We start from the raw sequence: 26,174 nt of genomic DNA, 5'->3' as shown, positions 1-26,174 counted from the left end.
AGTACCCGGATCCGTCTCCTACGCAGCCATGATGTTGTGATTGATGCAGAATGTGGTCTGGCATTATCTTGTTGAAAAATGCAGGGTCTTCCCTGAAAGAGATGACGTCTGGATGGAAGCATATGTTGTTCTAGAACCTGAATATATTTTTCTGCATTGATGGTGCCTTTCCAGACATGCAAGCTGCCCATGCCACACGCACTCATGCAACCCCATACCATCAGAGATGCAGGCTTCTGAACTGAGCGTTGATAACAACTTGGGTTGTCCTTGTCCTCTTTGGTCCGGATGACATGGCGTCCCAGATTTCCAAAAAGAACTTCGAATCGTGACTTGTCTGACCACAGAACAGTCTTCCATTTTGCCACACTCCATTTTAAATGATCCCTGGCCCAGTGAAAACGCCTGAGCTTGTGGATCTTGCTTAGAAATGGCTTCTTCTTTGCACTGTAGAGTTTCAGCTGGCAACGGCGGATGGCACGGTGGATTGTGTTCACTGACAATGGTTTCTGGAAGTATTCCTGAGCTTATTCTGTGATTTCCTTTACAGTAGCATTCCTGTTTGTGGTGCAGTGTCGTTTAAGGGCCCGGAGATCACGGGCATCCAGTATGGTTTTACGGCCTTGACCCTTACGCACAGAGATTGTTCCAGATTCTCTGAATCTTCGGATGATGTTATGCACAGTTGATGATGATAGATGCAAAGTCTTTGCAATTTTTCGCTGGGTAACACCTTTCTGATATTGCTCCACTATCTTTCTGCACAACATTGTGGGAATTGGTGATCCTCTACCCATCTTGGCTTCTGAGAGACACTGCCACTCTGAGAAGCTCTTTTTATACCCAATCATGTTGCCAATTGACCTAATTAGTGTTAATTGGTCTTCCAGCTCTTCGTTATGCTCAAATTTACTTTTTCCAGCCTCTTATTGCTACTTGTCCCAACTTTTTTGGGATTTGTTGACACCGTGAAATTTTGAATCAACGTATTTTTCCTTTAAAATGATACATTTACTCGGATTAAACGTTTGATCTGTCATCTACGTTCTATTACAAATAAAATATTGACATTTGCCATCTCCACATCATTGCATTCAGTTTTTATTCACAATTTGTTTAGTGTCCCAACTTTTTTGGAATCCGGTTTGTACACTTTTTTTATTTTTTGAAAACATCGGATTTCACTTTTTAGTTAAAAAAAAATATATATATTGTAATTGCCAATATACTGTTGCATTCTTCTTCTACAATGCATTGTATTATTTCGTAGTTCCTTGTAATAATAATTTCTGAATTTTGACCACTACTAATCGTAAGAAACACTTCTTCGGGATTATCGTGAACAGGAGATTCCTATAATAAATAAACGTAAAAAAAAAATTATAATATGCGTCATGTGAATTTTGTTTAAAAAAAATCATGTATTAAGATATTTATAACACTCATAGGCTATAAAATAGTCATATCAGGGATAGTATACTTAATTATCAATATTTTCAGTGTAAGACACTGAAATACAAGAAAAGTTTTTTCACAATATCTAAATTTAGAATAATAAGTGATAAGGACTATAATTTTCAGTTTTTTATTAATCAAATATTTCTGAAATCAAAAATGTTTCTACCACTATATTATCTAACTAAAGGGAGAATGTGCCTTTACAAATTAATTGATGGACAATGATTCATTGACTTTAAATAACCAACATTTTCATATTTAGATGTTGATTTATAGACTTTGTTTAAAATTTACATATTGATTAAACATAACTTACGTAGTTTGATTTTTAAATTTTATATATCATTACTGACGTAAGTGGGTCACCTGTTTTTAATTAAACTTATTAGAATGTTATCATAAAATGTAATCTTACTAGTGTACTGTTAGAAATTTTTTCAGCAATGTCAACAACCGTTTCTTCAATATTATAAGTACTATGCCTTTATTTTCCTTAAAATAAAAAGTATAGTCTTTCATAATATATAAATCAATTTATACACAAGAAAAATTAAATAAAAACTTAGATTAAAAAAAATACTTACCATTGTACTATATAAATATAATTAGATTTGCAAAATTTTCTAAGGTAATTTAAAATTGCCTAAATGGATTATCTATGCGAACAAAAGTATTAATTATGAATATTATAAATTAATATATTTCGTAATTTTTGTTATAAATTTATATGACAAATGCAATGTGCTATTTTTTGCAAAAGGTATGAAGTACACTCAATATTAAAAAAAATTTAAGTGATTGAACAATAAAAAAAATTAATTAAAATTTTATAAAATATTATAGAAGTTTACTAAAATATTTTAATAGCACATGGTGTTTGTCTGATCTCATTATGCTTTGCAACAGTATTCCTAAGTAATTTGAAAAGTATGACTTAAGAATCACAATAGCAGTGAGATCCGCAAAGAATGAATAATAGTGTTGTAAAAATGTTAAAAATAACATTGTCATATCAACTACTAGAAAAATAGTTAAATGAAAAATTCTAGAACAAAAGACATATCTAAAGGACCTCCATATCAGTGACATCCAAATGCTCAACCCACCAGTGATATCAACATCACGACCATATAAGATATATAAAAGTGTTTCCCAGACAAGCATCAACAACTGTCGCATCATTTAATTCACGTCCAATTATTTCACCAAAAAAAAAGTTTTTGAAATTATTGATAAAAAATTTTAATATTAAAAATATAGTAATTATGTGTATTGCATAGTATATCATAGAATAATAAAAATGAAAAAAAATACATATATTATTAAAATTTTATATTATTTTAATATATATTTTAACAATCAATTATATATATTTATTTTTATATACTATTTCTATTTTTAATTTTTTTTAAATTGTAAATAAATATTTGATTTTAATATTTTATATCTCACATTATTTATTTGTTGATTTATAAAATAAAATGGACTTTTTATATATGTATATTTTTTTCCATTATATTTGGTTTAATTTTATCTAAAATATGAAAAAAAATATTTATATATAATAATTTAGTATTTTCCAAATTTTATAATTATCTTTACTATATCATAATATTTTTTTTAAAATAATCAATTAAATTGAAAGATTAATCTCAATTTATTTAAAAAAAATTTCATTTAATATTATTTAAATATTATAATTTTTTATTAAAATAAATTCTTAAACAAAAAAAAATAAATATATATATATATATATATATAAGGACATCTTTTAATTTATTAATTGAATAAAAAATGTTAAGTTATTAAAGTTTTTATAAGTTTAAATTAATAAAAAAAATAACTATATACATTTTTTTTAAAATATATTTTTTTCTATTTTTTTATATATATAATTTATTAAAAAAATATTTAAATACTTTTTACATTTTAGAAAAATTATTTCAATTGAATAAACTTTATTTGTAATATTAATAAATATATTTATTCAGTTATTATTAAATATTAAATTATTGGTTTTAAAATAATAAATAAATTATATATATATGTATTTATATGTATATTTTTAAAATAATATATATATATATATATATATAAATTAGATTGCATTTTAACATTAAAATAAATTAAATAGTAGATATGTATGTATATATATATATATATATATATATATATATTTATATTTATGCATAATCCAAATAAATGCAACGCAGCACTCCTTGGGTAAAAAGTGAAAAATGTGTTATTTATTCATCACATGTTGATACATGTGTATATATTTATAATCTCTTATATAGAGCCATTTGCAATTGACTTTGTTGGTGATACAGTGTTAATACATAAAAATATATTTATATTTTTTTTAAGAAAAGAGAAATGTAGCAGCTCTCACCTGCCCTTCCTTTAGTTGTGAGCACGGATGGCCCGTGTCAGGTGCGGGCAGCAAATGCAGAAAGAAGTTGAGAAGAATCCAGCTCCACTTTAAAGGAATATGCGTTTATTCAGCTTGCGGTTAAAAACTCATCCATGAAATACTAAATTTAGCAGTCTTGTCTCGTCACTCTTCTCATGAAAATTAAATGAAAGAAAAAACAAAAATATAACCATATGTATGCATAGAAAAAATAAAAGTATAATAACTATGAAAAAAACTATGTCATACAAGGGTATACATATATAGAGGATACATGGGGTATGAGCCGAATATACAGCAATATTCTAGCAAACCATGGTGGAATGTAATGGAAATCAGGTCACCAGAAATGTGTTGTAGCATTCTCAGGAAAGGAAGAAATTCACATGCCAAAAAATTATTAGCATGAGAATTATTGCTGCAAAATTTGATCTAGGCTTTTATTGAGCCCCTCAGGTTGGCGTGTATTCAGTGAAAAAATCCAAAAGGATTCCCTGTTTAATAATTTTCTTCTATGGTCTCCTCCACGTTTAGGCAGAAAAACTTTTTCTATGCCTTGTACTATCATATCTGATGTGTCCCCACCATGGCAGACAGCAAAATGCAGACTAGCTGCAGACACATTGCGACTGCCATGGTGGGGCACATCAGAGATGTGTTTGCGTATCCTAGATTTTATTGCATTAATAGTACAACCCACGTATTGCAGTTTGCACTTTGTGCAGGTAATCAAGTATACAGCGTGGGTTGTATTGCAGTTAAGATACGCTTTTATTGGAAAGACTCTGTTGTTTGCAGTTGAGGAAAAGGTTTTGGATTTCATCATATGTGTGCAGCAAATGCATCTGTGGTGTCCACACCTATAACTCCCCTTGGTCCTAAGCCACACAGGTTGCGACTTTTTGTCTTCTTGGTATAGGCTAGGGCTGACATAGTTTGCAATTGTGGGCGCCCTTCTGGCTGCGCATTTAACCCCATCTGCAACTATGTCAGTCCATTCTCTGTCATAAGACAGGACAGGAAAATGTTTTTTTATAATATGATATATCTGTTGGTACTCTGTACTATATTGTGTTACAAACAGATTCCTTCTGTCCTTGTCCTTGATGATGTTGTTTGTGTTTCTATTTTTGTTTTCACTATTAGTGCCTATATCCAGTAGTGGAACCTCCTTATGCACAGGATTTTGCTGTTTAGGTTAAAGGAGGGATCCCCTTTCAATGGTTGAGACCTGAGCTATAGCATCTTTTACATGTTTAATGCTATAGCCTCTTTTACCCAGTCTATGGCAAATGTGTCCAGCTTCCTCCATGAAGCCAATTTCCTCCGTGCAATTCCTTTTTGCACGGATGATTTCCCCCCTGGGTATATTGGCAGTTACATGTTTAGGATGACATGATGTCGCATGTAATGTGGTAATACCTGCCATAGGTTTCCTATATGTGCAGGTGGATACCTGACTGGTGGCGGGGTCCCCCCTCAGGCGCAAATCCAAAAAGGCCACCTCCAGCGTGTCATGATGGACACTAAAGGAGATGGTATCCACACAGGAATTGATGTAACCACAAAAGGATGGTATGGCCGCCACATCGCACGTCCAGATCAGGATCAGGTCATCGATGTAACGGCCATACCACCTGATGTGGTGCCAGAAAGGGTGTGTGACGATGAAGAGAAAACACCTCTCCCACCATGCCATAAAAATATTGGCGATGGAGGGAGAGAATTTAGCCCCCATCGAAACCCCCGATGTCTGGAGATAAAATTTATTGTTGAACATGAAGAAATTGCGCCTGAGGAGGAAGTCCACCACCATCAGGACATACTCCTGCAAGCCTGCAGTGATATTCCCATATACCTGTAGGAACCAGGTTAGGGATTTAATGGCCAATTCATGGGGAATATTGGTATACAGGGACACCACGTCTGCTGTGATCCAAACATAATTTGAGGACTATTCAATGTTATCGATTGTTTGTAAAACAGACGTGGTGTCCCTGAGATAACCCAGTATTAATGGTATGAGGGGCTGAAGTATGGAATCAACCCATTGTGACATTCTCTCTGAAAAGGAGCCAATGCCTGCTACAATTGGCCTAAGGGGAGGTGGAAAAACATTTTTATGTGTTTTGGGAAGTGCATGGAACACTGGGATGACTGGGGACATGGTATAAATATACTCTGATTCTTTTTTGGTTAGGAAGCCTGATTGGATCCCTAAATCCAAGATGGCCCTGAGTTCCTTCTGAAAAGAGGGGAGGGGATTGTCACTGAGAGTGACATAAACTGATGTGTCACTTAGCATGGATTCTATCAGGGTCCTGTATAGACCACTGTCCAGCACGGCAACCCCGCCCCCCTTGTCAGATTGTTTAATTACAACATCAGCTCTTGTTTTAAGATTCTGGAGTGCCTTTTTTTCTTTTTTGGAAATATTGCTGCAACCCCCACTATCATGGTTGATCTGATCATGCAGCAAAACTAGATCACGTTCCACCAAATCCTGATATCTATCCAGTGCTGGAGATCTGGACTGAATTGGATAAAAATCCTGATTTTTTGTATGAAAATGCATGGACCTATTATGTAGATCCAGATCATCCAGAACTGTATTAGACTCTTGTAATTCACAAATATGCATCATTTCATGGAAACTCATACGTTTATTTTCTAAAGTAATCGCATCAACACAGACGGTGGGATCACTATTGGATGCAACAGGGTGATCGGCGTCCCCAGCCCCCGCAGCACTAACATCATTACCACCCACCTGAAAATGCCGGCGGAGAGTGAGGGCGCGGGCCAGTCTGTTAACATCCAAGAGCGTCCTGTACAGGTCAAATTGACAGGTAGGAGAAAAGGTTAAGCCTCTTTTGAGTATGCTGATATCATCAGCTGACAATATGGAAGCAGATAGGTTAATTACTTCCAGTTCATCCTGTCCTTTTTGTATCTTATCGGATATCGGCGGTTTGCCGTGTTTTCGGCCTGCTCTCCGTTTTTTGAAACCGCTTTATGTGTGGCTTAGGACCAAGGGGAGTTATAGGTGTGGACACCACAGATGCATTTGCTGCACACATATGATGAAATCCAAAACCTTTTCCTCAACTGCAAACAACAGTCTTTCCAATAAAAGCGTATCTTAACTGCAATACAACCCACGCTGTATACTTGATTACCTGCACAAAGTGCAAACTGCAATACGTGGGTTGTACTATTAATGCAATAAAATCTAGGATACGCAAACACATCTCTGATGTGCCCCACCATGGCAGTCGCAATGTGTCTGCAGCTAGTCTGCATTTTGCTGTCTGCCATGGTGGGGACACATCAGATATGATAGTACAAGGCATAGAAAAAGTTTTTCTGCCTAAACGTGGAGGAGACCATAGAAGAAAATTATTAAACAGGGAATCCTTTTGGATTTTTTCACTGAATACACGCCAACCTGAGGGGCTCAATAAACGCCTAGATCTGATTTTGCAGCAATAATTCTCATGCTAATAATTTTTTGGCATGTGAATTTCTTCCTTTCCTGAGAATGCTACAACACATTTCTGGTGACCTGATTTCCATTACATTCCACCATGGTTTGCTAGAATATTGCTGTATATCTGGCTCATACCCCATGTATCCTCTATATATGTATACCCTTGTATGACATAGTTTTTTTCATAGTTATTATACTTTTATTTTTTCTATGCATACATATGGTTATATTTTTGTTTTTTCTTTCATTTAATTTTCATGAGAAGAGTGACGAGACAAGACTGCTAAATTTTGTATTTCATGGATGAGTTTTTAACCGCAAGCTGAATAAACGCATATTCCTTTAAAGTGGAGCTGGATTCTTCTCAACTTCTTTCTGCATTTATATTTTTTTGTATATTTTTATAATCTTTTAGTAATTGCCCGCTTTCAATCGTTGGTGGTATAAGTGGTATTTGTTTGTGCTCTTATAAAAAAAAGTACTTACCTAGTAAGAAGATCCAGCGACGATCGTCCACGCTGCTGCTTCCACTGCTTGAGGCCAGGCATCGTCTGTTCCTGGGAGCACTCTGACGTAATCGGTGCATGCGCCTGCGCCGAATACAGAAGCACACGGCGTAGGCGCGAGAATACGGTCGAGATGGATGCGAAGTAGGCTGTCAATATAGAGGAGAGGGGCGGGCTGGAGGGACGTGCTGGGTGGCAGACATGGTGAGTAGACGGAGCCTCTAGGTGCTGAAAAGACGCCCCCATAGCACCTAGAGGCTCATTTGCATATCAATAAAAGTATGTTTTTTAGGTTATCCGCTGCAGACAAAGATCATACAATAATATGGTTAGGTACAGCAGACACTAGCAGATCGCTAGTGTCAGACAGCTAAATAGGTCATCTGGTGGTAGAAACCCTTTAAATGGGTAATTAATCCAGACATTTATTCTAATTGTCATATATGGAGTCGACAAGGAATTTTCCCCTGAAAAGAGTACAATTGTCAGCTCATTAGTTTGCTTGCACCTTCTTTTGGATAAACACCACATGATAATGGGTTAAACCAACTGATATTTTATATTTACATGTCTGACAGATATTCTAGAAGATGCTATTGGTGGTGGGTTACGTTCTGTGACCACCACTAATCATGAGAATAAAGATAGCCGTGGCATGTCTCTTAGCAGCCAGACTCATTTTTTTCTCAGTCTATCAGTATTTTTAGTTCACTGCAATGCAATTGACATGCATTTGCACTCGCACTAATGGGGAGTGGCGCAAACCCTTAGGGTACGACCACACGGCATGGTCAAGATCCAGTCAGGTTGCGACTATGCTGCAGTCAAGAACCACACGGCCAATTAGCCTGCAGCTTCCTTTCATTTATTTAGTGAAGACTGCACAATTTAGTCGGTCTTCACTGTTAATGGCCACACGGCAACTTCAATGCCGCGCGGCCATTAACAATGAAGACTGACTAATCAGTGCAGTCTTCAATAGTGCGTGATCATACCTTTAGTCGTATCAATCAGTAAGGTTCACATGGCATAAACCCCCACCAATGAAATCTACTTACATGTCGGGTTTTCTCATCCCAAAAAGTAAGGATAATAGATAGGATCTTTCATATAGGAACTTTTTGGTTCATGGAAGTTCCAAGATCCTCTCTGATACTGAGGCTAAAGGTAGCCATACACATTAGACTAATCTAGGTTGATTTTAGTGTGTCCAGCCAACCATCTATTGTGTATAGTGGTGTCCAGACTCTTCTCAGGTGGTAGATGTTGGGTGAAAGTGGTGGTGCCTGGCAATGACTTACTCTCCATTCCTTATCAAAAACACTAGTTGTCCATCGAAACTGCAGGCCTGCTACGTCTTAAGTGGTTAAATAAATTACATTATTATATTGTATTATAATAAATGATTATAATAATAATTTTATGCAATACAAACCATATAAAATAACCCTCACATATTTGGTATCCCCAGTTTTAACTTCTGCATTTAAATCTCTCCTATTTCTGACTTCAGTTGTACACAAAGTGATGTTATCAGCGATTGATAGCATTATATATGTAACGTGTGCATAAAGTGTGTCAGTCACTGATAGATGTACACAGAGAGGTATTATCAGTGATTGATAGCATTCTCTGTATAAGTGTGTATACATAGCATTAGCTAGCTGTCAGTCACTGATAGCTGTACACAGGTGCTATCAGTGATTGATAGCATTCTTTATGTAAGTGTGTATACAGAGATAGCTGTCAGTTACTGATAGATGTACACTGAGGAGGTGCAGTTGTGTTCAAAATTATTCAACCCCCACTGAAATTGAGTGTTTTGGCCAGTTTGACATTGATTTTGATCATTTCAGTCATCTTGTATACAATTAAATCAAAGAGGCACTTGTAAGTCAGACAAATATAACATAACATTTATAATGAAATAACCACAAATGTATTTTCAGTGCTCACATCATTATCAGTTTTATTCAACCCCCAAGTGACATTCAATCTTAGTACTTAGTACAACATCCTTTTCCAGTTATAACAGCTTTTAAACGTGAAGCATAGCTTGACACAAGTGTCTTGCAGCGATCTACGGGTATCTTCGCCCATTCTTCATGGGCAAAAGCCTCCAGTTCAGTCACATTCTTAGGCTTGCGTGCTGCCACTGCTTTCTTTAGGTCCCACCAGAGGTTCTCAATCGGATTTAAGTCTGGTGACTGTGATGGCCACTTCAAAATGTTCCAGCCTTTAATCTGCAACCATGCTCTAGTGGACTTGGAGGTATGCTTGGGATCATTGTCCTGTTGAAAGGTCCAACGTCTCCCAAGCCTCAGGTTTGTGACAGACTGCATCACATTTTCATCCAATATCTCCTGGTACTGAAGAGAATTCATGGTACCTTGCACACGCTGAAGCTTCCCTGTACCTGTAGAAGCAAAACAGCCCCAAAGCATGATTGACCCCCCACCATGCTTCACAGTAGGCAAGGTGTTCTTTTCTTCATAGGCCTTGTTCTTCCTCCTCCAAACATAGCGTTGATCCATGGTCCCAAACAGTTCTAATTTTATTTCATCAGTCCACAGAACACTATCCCAAAACTTTTGTGCTTTGTCCACATGACTTTTGGCATACTGCAGTCGATTCTTTGGAGACAGCAAGGGGGTGCGCCTAGGAGTTCTGGCATGGAGGCCTTCATTACGCAGTGTGCGCCTTATTGTCTGAGCTGAAACTTCAGTACCCACATCTGACAAATCTTTTTTCAGTTCCTCAGCAGTCACACAGGGACTTTTCTCCACTTTGCGCTTCAGGTAGCGCACAGCAGTCGAAGTCAGCATCTTCTTTCTGCCACGACCAGGTAGCGTTTCAACAGTGCCCTTTGCCTTGAATTTGCGAATGATGCTTCCTATGGTGTCTCTTGGTATGTTTAACATCTTTGCAATCTTCTTATAGCCATTGCCCTTCCTGTGAAGAGAAATCACCTCTTCTCTTGTCTTCCTGGACCATTCTCTTGACTTCACCATGTTTGAAAACACACCAGTAAATGTCTAGAAGGAGCTGAGTATCACAGTCCTTTTAAATCTGCCTAATTGGTGCTTATTATGCTTGATTGCTGCTCCTTGACATCCACAGGTGTTTTCAATACCTGATCGAAAACACTTGAATGAACCTCTGTTCTTAAGAGTGGTAGTCTTTAAGGGGTTGAATAATTGTGTCAATGAAGAAATCACAAAAAAATATTTAATGCTGTGTTACAAAAACAATTGATGTCATTTTAGTTGCATTTGGTTCTTTAAAAAGTCCTTGTAAGATTTCATTCTGAACACAATTACAAATGTACACTAAATTCCCTAAAACCCTTTACAGCATTGGGGGTTGAATAATTTTGAACACAACTGTATTATCAGTAATTGATAACATTCTCTGTAAAAGTGTGTATATAGAGATAGCTGTCAGTCACTGAGAGATGTACACGGAGGAGGTGTTATCAGTGATTGATAGCATCATCTGTGTAAGTGTGTATATAGAGTTAGCTGTCAGTCACTGATAGTTGTACATGGGGGACATGTTATCAGTGATTGATAGCCTTCTCTGTGTAAGTGTGTATACATAGATAGCTGTCAGTCATTGATAGTTGTACAAGGGGAGGTGTTATCAGTGATTGATAGCATTCTCTGTGTAAGTGTGTATACAGAGATAGCTGTCAGTCACTGATAGTTCTACATGGGGAGGTGTTATCAGTGATTGATAGCATTTTCTGTATAAGTGTTCATATAGAGATAGCTCTCAGTCACTGATAACACCTCCCCAGTGAACAATGAAATAGTAAAAAGCAGAGATTTACATGTATAAATTAAATACTGAATCTTACTGAATCTTTTCCCAAAAAACAATATGTTTACAATCAGTTTGCTCAGATCCTCCTGCTCTATAACATGCAGCCTGCAGATTACATTGCATTTTGTGGTGACACAGATCCTCTTTAACTTACATTTCTTATGGATAGCATTTTGTATGTACCACAGTAGTAAAATGCAGTCTTCTGTGATGAGATACTACTATGAAGTTATTTTTGGCTTGTAACACTTTGGTGACCTTATTTTTGGACTCGTGACATGCTTGTCTGTTGACTGGCCCCAAAGTGAACTCTTTGGAAAGTTTAGGCTAGGACAGATCTGTTTAACTTTGTATATTCCTCTTGTTAAGGATGTGTTGCCATATGGCCTACCTTTCGTAAATTGTCATAGTTTAAGAAATGTCAAAGTACAAATTAGAGAAACCACACCTTCCTTTATAATCAGACCTCATGCACATGACCTTATGTATTTTGTGGTCCACAAAATACAGATACCGGCCATGTGCATATCCCACTTTCCTTGGTCTCTATGATAGAAATGCCTATACTTGTCCGCAAAATGGACAAGAATAGGTTATGTTCTATAATTTGCAGAACAGCAACATGGATGCAAACAGCACAATGATAACATCCAAGTGCTGTCCACATTTTTTGCAGCTATATAGAAATAAAGGGGCCCGTAACCCAAAAAATGTGGATCGGACACTGGCCAAAAATATGATCATGTGCTTGAGGCCCTACTCCAACATCTATGTGATGTCTAAATAAAGCTAGGCCTGTTTCTTTTCTAATCTAACTGAAAATGTTACTATTGTTTACTATTGTAGCCTTGTAGGCTATTTCTAAAGTGTTCACATTTTCACATGTAGCATGGCTATGGAGGTTCAAGAACCAGAAGCATCTGGTATAATAAGTGGTGAGACTTTTCCTGCAACAAAAAAAAAAAACAGAGAGACTTTAAGTATATACACAGATCAGTGACAATGCTAAAATCACCTTCCTAATATTGTGTAAGTTCCAATGGTGCTACCAAAATTGCCTTGGCCCATTGAGAAATAGACACACAAGAACTCTGAAATTGTCCTATGGTGGCCAAGTTGTTAATAGCAGATCCTTTAAGTTTTGTAAGTTGCAACGTGGAACCTCTATGGTGGATCTCCTCATACCTCACAAACTGAACATTCAGTGTCTTCCACTCACATACCACATCCTAATCCTGCTCTTTCTCTCTCTCTGTTTGTGTAACTTAAAGATCTGTCCTAGGACCCCTACTCTTCTCCATTTATACAGATGGCCTGGGACAGCTCATAGAGTCAAATGGCTTTCAGCACTAACTCTATGCTTATGACACTCAAATCTACCTCTCTGTCTCAGATGTCATTTTCCAGCTATCCGGAATCCCATCATGTCAATTATCTATATTCTTCTTCTCCTCCTGCTTTCCAAAACTCAACATGGAGAAAACTGACTTCATCATCTTTCTTCTATGTCACTCCCCCACCACCAATAGACCTATCATTCACAGTTAATAGCTTTAAGTCTCTTAAGTCCATTGCCTTGGGATAACATTTCATTATGTCTGTTCTTCCACTCATGCATGCATGTCCTTACCAACTCTTGCCACCTCCAACTGAAACCCATTTCCAGGGTATCCACTCCTTTCTTAACCATGAGTCAACTAAAATGCTGGTGCATACTGTTGGAGAATCAGGATAAGACTTGATGGTCCGCCATGTTGTCTTACTCAGACATCTTATATTTGTACATTAGCTAAAGAGCCACCTTGAATTCTTATTTACCGCTGCTAAGAAAATAGAGGACATTAGGTCAATTAAGGCCCATGTTTTCTTATTAGGGCTTAGTAACATATTTATGTGCTCTAGAGCTTCTTTTAGATACTTGGTTAGTGGAAACTCATCAGCTTCTTTAGTTTATGGCAAACAAACACTTTCAAAGATAATGGAATCAGAGGATGAGGGATCAAAGGTTAAAGATACATTAGATATATATTCTCATACTTTTTAGAAACATTTTAGCCAATTAACTATCATAAAGTGTGAAGAGGTGTAAGTCTTCCTTATGCATATTGATATTGGAGGTGCAACTTACAGTGCTGCCCATAATTATTCATACCCCTGGCAAATTTTGACTTAAAGTTACTTTTATTCAACCAGCAAGTAATTTTTTGACGGGAAATGACATAGGTGTCTCCCAAAACATAACAAGACGATGCACAAGAGGCATTATTGTGGGGAAAAAAAAAAACATTTCTCAGCTTTTATTTACATTTGAGCAAAAAATACAAGATGTTCCGCACTGTGGAAAATCTCAGAGGACGTGGTCGGAAGCCAAAAGTGACACTTGTGCTGGCCAGGAGGATAGTTAGAGAGGAAAAAAAGAATCCAAAATTAACCACCAAGGCCATCGTGGTGAATCTGGGCTCTGCTGGTGGCAATGTCTCAAGGCATACAATCCAACGGACACGGCACAATACAGATCAAGGAGGACGCCACTTCTCCAGATAAGGCACACAAAAGCTCACTTGGCCTTTGCAAAAGCTCATCTGAACAAAGAACAAGACTTCTGGTCTTCTGTGTTATGGTCAGATGAAACAAAAATTTAATTGTTTAGTCACAATGATGTTTCCTTCATTTGGCGTAAAAAAGTAGAAGCCTTCAACCCAAAGAACACCATCCCCACTGTCAAACATGGTTGTGGGAACCTAATGCTTTTGGGGTGTTTTTCAGCCAATGGACCAGGGAACCTAATCACAGTAAAGGGCACCATGAAAAAAGAGCAATACATGAGGATTCTCAATGATAACCTTGGGCACCAGTGGACATTTCAGCATGACAATGACCCAAAACACACAGCAAAAGTGGTGAAGAAATGGTTAGCAGACAAAAACATTAACGTTTTGGAGTGGCCCAGCCAGAGTCCAGACTAGAATCCAATTGAGAATCTGTGGAAGGAGCTAAAGATCAGGGTGATGGCAAGAAGACCCTCCAACCTGAAAGATTTGGAGCTCATTGCTAAAGATGAATGACCAAAAATACCTGTGGAGACATGCAAAAGCTGGTCTGCAATTATAGGAAGCGTTTGATTGCTGTAATAGCCAATAAAGGCTTTTCTATTGCTTATTGAGAAGGGTATGAATAATTTTGGACTGGACACTTTTTGCTCAAATGTAAATAAAAGCTGAGAAATTAATTTTTTTCCACAATAATGCCTCTTGTACATTGTCTTATTATCTTTTGGGAGACACTTATGTCATTTCCCGTCAAAAAATTACCTGCTGATTGAATAAAAGTAACTTTAAGTCAAAATTTGCCAGGGGTATGAATAATTATGGGCAGCACTGTATATACGTCAATGGTTATGAATAGTAAAGTGTCTGTAAGGTCACATGGTTATGAATAGTATGCTGCATTCTCAAGTGCTGCATTTATAAGTGCAGCTGAGATATTCAGGAGATACTCAGGAGGTAATCTAGATACAATCTAAAAAAGTAAGATTTGTTCCTATAAAATCTTTCCCCTCTTTAAAATGGCAGACCTGGTTCTGTGCAGGAATTGTTGTGCTTTTATTTCAGGTATCACTCTTCGGAGGTTTGGATGCTGTCTGATCTGTAGACAGCTCTCCATAATGCAGCAGGAAATAGCATTTTTGAAATCGGAGATTTATAAATTAACTGTTAAACAAACTCAGGCTGGGAATGTTGCAATGCCACTGCCACAGAGGCCCCCTAGAAATGGAAGATGGGTTACTGCAGGTTCTGGTAGACTGAGAGTTTTTGATAGAAGACATGTCCCTCTGTCTGTGGCTCTCCATAACTCATTTTCAGCACTTTCAGAGCGCAAGAGCAACATGGAGGATAGCTCAGGCACAGTGGGTGAGGAACAATCATCTTCCATGCCTAAAGTATGCAAGACTCCAGCCAAAGACAAAAAGGATAAGGTGAGGACTGATAGTAAGCAGCTGTTGGTGGGCGATTCTATCATAAGAGGGGTGAAGTTTGAGGAAAATGGTTTTGTGAGATGACTCCCTGGTGCTACCGCTAGCAGGGATAGACAACGTGTCCTTAATATTGTTAGGCAAGCAAAGCAGGCAAGGGAGGTGGTGTCACGGGTGAAGTTTTCAGATAGCTGGAACTTATGAATAAGTGAAGGACTGGCTTGATCCCAAACTAAGGAGCTTATAGGTGAGCCCTATAAAACCCTAAGAACTCTCCCTGACTGCTATGCACATGCAACGGTCTCGATGGTAGACGTTTGCATGCCCATGTACCTAAGTCTGTGTGACACCTGAAAACCCTATAATAGTGAGGGGACACGACCACCGGCTCCCTGCACTTAATACGGACGGAGTCAGGGTCACCTAGAATCAAGCCAGCAAGGAAACACAATAAAGTAAAGGACTTATCTGAGCAAACAGCAGAAGCAGCCTCCAGCAGTGAACACTTCATCCAGGAAGTAGTATAAACCGCAAAGTGAGGCAGTATGGGAGGGAATATAAAGGAAGACGATTAGTCTAAATAAGTGACACCTGGCAGAAGTAAAGGAGATGAGAAAGTGAAACCAAAACAATGAACATCATACAAGAGATAGAGAAGAACGTCTTCCAGACCTTCTCACAGAACTGGCAGTGACAGGTGGATGTTATTGTCCATCTTAGGACAAATGATATGGCTTGCAATGTGGTTTCAAAGGTGAAGGAAGCTTTTCACACACTTGGAAATGATATACGGGAGGTTGCATCAACTGTTTCATTCTCTGCAGTTTTGCCTGTGCATAACCTTCAGCATGACAGGAAGATGCGCATTAAGGAATTCAATGTATGGCTTGGTGAATGGTGTCTGAACCAAGGGTTTGGCTTTGTGTCTCATGTTAGCTCTCGTTGGAATGGAAAAGAACTGTACAAGAAAGATGGTTTGCATCTTTCTTTCAAGGGAACGCATGTCCTCAGTGAACAGTTCAAAGTATTTGCTAAGGAGCATTTAAACTAGGAAAGGGAGGCAAAAGAGTTATAATCCAGCAGTCTGACTGCCCCCTGGAACAATGCCAGAAGATGCCAGTAGCACATAGGTTAAGAAATGACAAGCTCAGAGTCTTGTTTACAAATGCTCGCAGTTTAGGGAATAAGATCAATGAACTTGAGTCTATAATGGCATCTGAGAATATAGATTTAGTGGCTGTTACTGAGACATGGTTCAATGGGAGTAATGACTGGGATATAACAATACCAGGGTTCTCTCTATATAGGAAAGACAGAGAAGGCAAGTTAGCAAGACCAATTTAGAGTCAGTTTGGGTTACCTTGCAGCTTGATAATCATAAGGTAACTCGTGTAGGTGTGATATATAGACCACCTAGCCAAGTCAAAGAATTAGATGATCTACAAGTTGAGGAAATAGCTAAAATGACATTGAACGGGGAAGTTATCATTATGGGAGACTTTAATCTTCCTGATGTAAACTGGAAAACCAAAATAGCTAGTTCTGCCAGGAATACAGATATTCAAAATTCCCTACTGGGATTATCTCTACAGCAAGTAGTTGAGGAGCCAACCCGGAAGGAGGCCATTTTATGGTTCAATTTGTTTTTATTGAAAACACAATAAGCATAGACATAATAAGTCACAGGAAAATTACGTTTTCAAGTATCATAGCTCCATACAAATATAAAGTAAGCAAGGAAGGAGGCCATTTTAGATTTAGTATTCACAAATGGGAATTTGGTATCTGATATTACTGTAGGGGAAAGCTTGGGCTCTAGCTATCATCAGTCAGTGTGGTTTACTCTAAGTACAGTGACTGAGTCACACCACACAAAAATAAAAGTTTTAGATTTTAGAAAAACTGACTTTTCAAAAATTAAATTAGTGGTATATGAGTCCCTATCAGATTGGAACAGTTTCAATAGAGTCCAGGAGTAATGGGACTACTTAAAAGTGGCACTATTGAAGGCAACAGATAATTGCATTAGGCTTGTCAGTAAAAGCAAAAAAAGGAAGAGACCACTCTAGCAGAATTGGCCAAAATCATTAAAAACAAAAAAATAGCATTTAGCAATTATAAAAAACAAACAAATGAGGATGACAGGCAAATTTATAAGATTAGGCAGAGAGAGGCCAAACAAGTTATAAGAGCTTCTAAAGCACAGGCAGAAGAAAAAAAGCTCAGTCAGTGAAAAAAGGCGATAAGACATTCTTCAGATACATAAATTAAAAAAGGAAACTAAAACAAGGAATTACCAAATTAAAAACAAAAGAAGGAAGGTATATGGAAGAAGATAAAGAACTAGCTGACTGCCTCAATTAATACTTCTGTTCAGTTTTTACAAAAGAAAATGAAGGAAAAGGACCTCAGTTAGGAAGGAAGACTAATGAATCTTTTGATGCATGTGTCTTTACAGAGGAAAAGGTTCTAAGTCAGCTGTCTAAAATTAATACAAATAAGTCACAGGGGCCTGATGGGATACACCCAAAGCTATTAAAAGAGCTTAGCAGTGAACTAGCAAAACCATTAACAGATTTATTTAACAAATCACTGGTAACAGGAGTCGTACCAGAAGATTGGAAATTAGCAAATGTTGTGCCCATTCGCAAGAAAGGTAGTAGGGAGGAATCGGGCAACTATAGGCCAGTAAGCCTGACATCAATAGTGGGGAAATTAATGGAAGCCATACTTAAGGAGAGGATTGTGGAACATCTAAAATCCCATGGATTGAAAGATGAAAAACAGCATGGGTTTACTTCAGGGAGATCATGTCAAACTAATCTTTTTGATTTTTTTGATTGGGTGACTAAAATAATAGATGGCGGAGATGCAGTAGCCATTGCTTATCTAGACTTTAGTAAGGCTTTTGATACTGTCCCACATAGAAGGCTTATCAATAAATTGCAGTCTTTGTGCTTGGACTCCCATATTGTTGAATGGATTAGGCAATGGCTGAGGGATAGACAACAGAGGGTTGTAGTCAATGTAGTATATTTAGACCATGGTCTTGTTGCCAGTGGGGTACCTCAGGGATCTGTTCTGGGACCCATAATGTTTAATATCTTTATCAGCGAAATTACAGAAGGCCTCAATGGTAAGGTGTGTCTTTTTGCTGATGACACAAAGATTTGTAACAGGGTTGATGTTCCTGGAGGGATACACCAAATGGAAAAGGATTTAGGAAAACTAGAGGAATGGTCAAAAATCTGGCAATTAAAATTTTATGTTGATAAGTGCAAGATAATGCACCTGGGGCGTAAAAACCCAAGAGCAGAATATAAAATCAGTGATACAGTCCTAACCTCAGTATCTGAGGAAAGGGATTTAGGGGTCATTATTTCAGAAGACCTAAAGGTAGGCAGACAATGTCATAGAGCAGCAGGAAATGCTAGCAGAATGCTTGGGTGTATAGGGAGAGGCATTACCAGTAGAAAGATGGAGGTGGTCATGCCGCTCTACAGAGCACGAGTGAGACCTCATTTGGAGTATTGTGCGCAGTACTGGAGACCATAACTCCAGAAGGATATTGATACTTTGGAGAGAGTTCAGAGAAGAGCTACTAAACTAGTACATGGATTGCAGGATCAAACTTACCAGGAAAGATTAAAGGACCTTAACATGTATAGCTTGGAAGAAAAACGAGACAGAGGGGATATGATAGAAACTTTTAAATACATAAAGGGAATCAACAAGGTAAAAAAGGAGAGAATATTTAAAAGAAGAAAAACTGCTACAAGAGGACATAGTTTTAAATTAGAGGGGCAAAGGTTTAAAAGTAATATCAGGAAGTATTACTTTACTGAGAGAGTAGTAGATGCATGGAATAGCCTTCCTGCAGAAGTGGTAGCTGCAAATACAGTTGAGTTTAAGCATACATGGGATAGGCATCCTTCATATAAGATAGGGCCTGGGGCTATTTATAGTATTCATAGTATTCAGTATATTGGGCAGACTAGATGGGCCAAATGGTTCTTATCTGCCGACACAGTCTATGTTTCTATGTTTCTATGTTATGTATAATAATGATGTAATGATGTAATTTAGGTGTGTCACCATTCACTCCTATGGATTGCGGTACACTGCGGCAAACCTATATTATAATTATAATTATTCCTTTGTTCTCTGGGGTATAAAAAAATGCGTATTTGGGGACATAAACACACACACACACACTCAGCACTGCCATTTTTCTGCTGCTGCTTCACACCTCCATCTACATCATGCCATATTTTGCCTGACTTTTATATTTTATATTTCTATACTGTCTTGCTGCTCTTATCTCTTAATAAACTAAAGAATCTTCTCAAGAAAAAGTCGTTTCAAGAAGTTTTGTGTTGCTGCGGCCAATTTCCAACACATACCCTCATTATCTCCCTTCTAGACTACTGCAACATCCTCTTCTGTGGCCTCCTACTTAACACTCTTGCACACCTCCAATCCATTTTCAATGGATCATCTGTCCAGTTAATCCACCTCTCCCCTCACTTCACCTCTGCCTCTGCCTTCTGTCATTCTCTTTCCTGGCTACCCATAGCCCAGCGCATCCAGTTCAGAATACTAGCAATAACATACAAGAGCATCCATAATCTGTCTACTAATTATAAAACTTTTAACCTACTCTCCCAATGCATTCCAACACGTATTCTCCAATCTTCACAAGACCTCCTTCTTTGCTCTCCACTTGTATGATCCTCACACAATTGTCTACAGAATTTCTTATATGGGTGCCCCATATCTGAAACTCACTACCCCACAAAATCAGACTCTCCCCCAACATTCAACTTTCAAAAGCTATCTAAAAACTAACTTCTTCACACACAATAACCCTGCTGCCATTATATGGGACCTGTATAAGGATTAAAGTGTGAAAACCTGGAGATTGCCAGAATAATGTCCTTAGGACTAGCCATAGTCAAACCGGTTTATTTGCACAGTGGTTCCACACCCACTGTCTGTAACACACAGCTTTCAGAAGCATAAGACATGTGTTGTGATTGGTGCTAAGCAAGCGTTCAGTTCATTTAATCATAGTGCTTTATTTTTTTTAACATTTGAATTATGTATTTCAAGAGCTTGCCTCCTTCTTCCCTAAATCATTCCTACAGATAAAACAGCAGTACAATGTTATAGAGCAGTAAAAGAAGTAAATGACTAAAGCAGAATCCTACATGAAATAAAAGTACACAGGTAGAAGGAAGTACTTCCCTATGGTGCAAGGTTCCTAGATATATAAATACATTAAACTATTAATAAACAAATTTAACAAATTGTACAGTTCATACAATGTGTACATCTTGATGATCAAGTAAAAATTACTCAATAGTCATTGAATATCATTAGTTAAAGGGAATCTGTCAGCCAAAACAACCCCAAAACTAGAGTAAGTGATTCCTTCCTGACAGTGAGCTGCTCGTTTAGTGAAGAGGAGTGGTGCCTTTACATGCAGCGATCTCCATTATTGCATGAGGTTGAGAGATCGCTATTGCAATCGCTCGTCCCCTTAAAGTTGCACTGTTTGTGAGCAGCAGATCAGTTTAGACAGCACAATCTGCTGCCCAGAAACGATAACTGATGTACCTGCACGAACGTCAGGATCAACCGATGAACAAGGGTCTTGTTCATTCATCAGGTGATAGGCGGCACATTTTACACAGGCGGATTGTTGGGAACAAGCGTTCGCAGGAACGTTCGCTCCTGATAATCTGTCCAAATATCGGGCGTGTAAATTCACCTTAACAGAAACCTAACTTAGAACATGCAGTCCATTGATTAGCAGCCAGGAGAAAGAGAGTTGAGACGACCTGGCCAAGGTCATAGTAAACTGCCACTGAAACCTCATCTGCATCCTCCCATTCAAAAAGTAAGGAATGTGTTGGTCACAGCTAAATGGAAACAGATTTGGGCATCATGGAGAAGAGCCATGGCTCTTTGCGCCTGCTCACTGCACTGCCTTTAGCACATCTTGAGTAAATTGAGTTTGTCCAAATTTCATCCAGCATTTAAACATTAATGGGACTTGATCCTAGTTAATGAATGTCATGCGTGGAGGAAATGGATACTTTCCCTTTAAAGGCCCGTCGGACTGAGGTGAAGGGGAGCAACAGTTGTTATAATCTTAAAACTAGGATTGAACCCAATTAATCAATGCTGAGCTGATTTAAATCATGTGCTATGCTTGGTCACCTCAGTGATATCTTATCCCTGGCCTTCCATGTGATGGATGGGAGAAGCACTGAGAACATGTCCGGGAACTTTCTTTTGCCACTTTAACACCAGAGCATAAATTAAATGTGACCTGTTTTTTACAAAGAGATAATTTTCAGGCAAGCTTATGATCACTTGGGAGAGATTAAAACCTTCACTCCTATTAGATCACCAGTTTATGCAAACAAATTAGGATCTCAAACAGGAATACCTTCAAGGAAATTAGCAAAATATTTAGTATTTATTCATATTTTTCATTAGATTTTTTGTAGTTCTGTCTTATTAAATGCTTTATTAAATCATACTAGGAGGAAAGTGTATTTAGCTGGACATCTAAACCATGGTCCATTTCATTTATATAATTTAGGATCACAAATATTACTACCAAGAACAATTTCGCTGTCTGTGGTTATTATATGGACCTATATTTAATCTTTGCACATTCCAGTTTTGATACAGAGCAATACAGAGGTTTTCTCTTCTGGATTCCATAAGACTCTGCTCTATCCACCAAATTATAGAAGAATATAGAGCCTCATGGTGTCATATAGTTATACAAAGATTTTAATAGGGTCTACAGAACCATAGTGGACTAAATAATGTGCCAAATTATACAGAGATTTAAGCAGTATATGGAAGCCTGAAGAGGTGGATTAGAGGAGGTCAGCTTAACCTCTGCCATTAAAATGAGAGAAATTCTTCCAACCATACATACTTATCTCATTTTTTTAATTGCATGGCTAAAAATATTTAATTGCTACTTTTTTAATTGCATGGCTGAAAATTGTCACCCATCAGGATTAGTATTTTCAATGGGGTTGATTTGGTTGCTCCTTTTATTTTGCTTCTTTGTGGAGCTGAATGGTCCTTGCCCACGGAGGAAAGTGATTCCACTCTAAGCTTAAAGTTTAACTCCTCTGAATGGTACATTACAAAGATCCCCTGGTGTCCCAAACTAGACCACAGCTGAATCACTACAGTAGAATAAATATACACAGACAGCTTAACATAATATTACAATGATGACTACCCCTATTCAGGATGCTAACGGGACACCAGGGATAATAAGACTTGCATAAAGTTTAAGATGTATAATTACCTCAAGTTTATGTCCATGATTAGAGTTGAGCAGACACCTGGATGTTCAGGTTCGATGGGTTCGGCCGAACTTCACAAACAAGTTTGAGTTCGGGACCCGAACTTGACCCGAACTTAAATTCAATGGGGACCCAAAATTTTGAGCACTAAAAAGGCTCTAAAAAAGTCATGGAAAGGGCTAGAGGGCTGCAAATGACAGCAAAATGTGATTACGAGCATGACAAGTGCTCTGCAAACAAATGTGGATATGGAAATGACTTAAAATAACATAAAATGCATAAAAATAAAAAATTATAATCTTGATTTAGGAGGACGAGGTCCATATGGAGTAGGAGGTTGAGGAGGAGATGGATGTGGCTGTGTAGGTGGAAGCGGCGGTGGAGGAGGAGGAGGTAGCCAACACTGGTTTTTGGTTTAAATTTTTTTATTTTTTTTATTTTGTTTAAATTAGGGTACACCCAAAAACATTGGGAAATATAACCTGTGATAACCCCCTCCAGCCGTGCTAAGCAAGCGTTCAGACAATACACTGGCTGCAGGGCAGGCCAGCACCTCCAAGGTGTAAAGGGAAAGCTCAGGCCATGTGCCCAAATTGGGAAACCCAAGAGGTTAATGTCACCCACCAATGTAACAGACAATTTTTTTTTTATTTCGGGCCCTGTCAACTATGTAGAGCAGGGGTTTATTCATGTCAAAACTGTGTTCATGTCACCCACCAATTGAACAGACGATTTTCCCAAAATTAGGTCCCTGTCACCTATGCAGAGCAGGGGTTTGTATATGGCAAAATTGGTAAAATGTCATCTAACAATGTAACAGACGATTTTTTGAAATTTAGGTCCCTATCACCTATGCAGAGCAGGGGGTTTATTCACGGCAAAACTGTGTTTATGTCACCCACCAATTGAACAGACGATTTAAAAAAAATTAGGTCCCTGTCACCTATGCAGAGCAGGGGTTTATTCACGGCAAAAATTGTAAAATGTCACCCAAGAATGTAACAGACGAATTAGTGAAATGTATTTCCTTGTCCACTAGGTAGAGCAGGGGTATATCACAGCCAAAAATTGGTAAATGTCACCCAACTATGTAACAAAGAAATTAGTGAAATTTATTAACCTGTCTGCTAGGTAGAGCAGGGGTATATCACAGCCAAAAATTGGTGAATTTCGCCCGACAATGTAGCAGACATATTATTGAAATGTATTATAACGAATTTCACCCAACAATGTAACACACAAATTAGTGAAATTTATTAACCTGTCTACTAGGTAGAGCAGGGGTATATCACAGCCCAAAATTGGTAAATTTCACCCGACAATGTAACAGACAAATTAGTGAAATTTATTAAACTGTCCACTAGGTAGAGAAGGGGTATATCACAGCCAAAAATTTGGGATATGTAACCCAACAATGTATCAGACAAATTAGTGAAATGACTTAAAATAAAATAAAATACGTATCTTGATGTATGAGGTGGAGGGCTATATGGAGTAGGAGGTTGAGGAGGCGGCGGACGTAGCGGTGTAGGTGGAAGCGGTGGTGGAGGAGGACGAGGTAGCCAACACTGTTTTTTTTTTTTGTTTAAATTAGGGTACACCCCAAAAGAGTGGGAAATATTAAAAATACAACAATGAGCAATTGCGCTGTAGTATAACAATGGCTGGGTAAGGCCGGTATACATGTTGATTCTGCATAAGGTACGGACAATTCCTGTGAGATCCATGCCTGGTTCATTTTAATGAACGTGAGATTGTCCACATTGGCTGTGGACAGGCAGCTGCGCTTCTCTGGGATAACGCCCCCTGCCATGCTAAACACACGTTCAGACAATACGCTGCCTCCTGCTAAGAATTTCCATATCAGCTGGTGGTGCTAGTTGTTGTGGCGTGCTGACAAAACTTTTCCACATTTCGGCCATGCTAACCCTGCCTTCTGAGGTGCTGGCGGTGCCCCAGCTGCGTTGGCGACCTCTTCCTCCTCCTCTGCCAGACAGAATCACAGCATTTCAAAGGCCAGTGTTTTGAAATGCTGGCATTCAGGGCCAGGGATCGCATCTGGGTAGGGGGGTACTTCCTCTTTCGCTCCAGTGTTTGGGAGATAGAGCGTTGAACGCTTCCATGGGACATTGTGGAGATGCTTGGTGACCCAGGTGGTAGCGTTGCTGGCAGATCCTCTGTTTGCGGGGTGGCAGGTGCCACTGTCACTCCAGAGGTGGATGAAGAGGCCAAGACTGCAGCAGAAGAGGAAGCAGGAGGAGCCAGAGACCTTTCTTTGTTTTTGAGGTGTCTACTAGGGATGAGCGAACCCGAACATTTTCGTAAAAGTCCGTGTTCGGGTGCGGTGTTCGGCGCTTTCTTGGCGCTTTTTGAAAGGCTGCAAAGCAGCCAATCAACAAGCGTCATACTACTTGCCCCAAGAGGCCATCACAGCCTTGCCTACTATTGGCATTGCTGTGATTGGCCAGTGCAGCATGTGACCCAGCCTCTATATAAGCTTGGGTCATGTTGCGCTGCACGTCACTCTGCACGTCACTCTGCTGATTCAAGCATAGGGAGAGGTTGCAGCTGCGACGTTAGGGCGAGATTAGGCAGTGATTAACTCCTCCAAAAGACTGTCTTTCTGTGATCGATCTGCAGCTGTGGATCATTGAAGTGCTAGTATTGACTTGCTCACTTTTTTGAGGTTGCCCAGAGCGTTTTTAGATCACTTTTTTTCTGGGGTGATCGGTGGCCATTTTGTGATTTGTGGTGCGCCAGCACAAGCTATCACCAAGTGTATTTAACCATCAATAGTGTAGTTATTTTGTGCTATATCCTACATCAGCTGCAGGCTGAGCCTGTGTCACCGAAGTGCATTTAACCATCAACAGTCTGGTTATTTTTTGGCCATATACTACATCAGCTGCAGGCTGAGCCTGTGTCACCGAAGTGCATTTAACCATCATTAGTCTGATTATTTTTTGGCCATATACTACATCTGGTGCAGGCTGAGCCTGTGTCACCCAAGTGCATTTAACCATCAACAGTGTGGTTATTTTTTGGCCATATACTACATCAGGGGCAAGTTGAGCCTGTCACCCAGCGCCTAAAAAATAGACCTGACATTTCTATTCAAGCAAATCTGTACTGTTTTAGCAGGTCAAGTTATTTGTAGTGACCGTAA

Source organism: Bufo bufo, chromosome 2 (genome assembly GCF_905171765.1).
Source record: "Bufo bufo chromosome 2, aBufBuf1.1, whole genome shotgun sequence".
NCBI lineage: Eukaryota > Metazoa > Chordata > Amphibia > Anura > Bufonidae > Bufo > Bufo bufo.
The sequence above is the reverse complement of the archived record's forward strand: the minus strand, read 5'-3'. Positions refer to the sequence as shown.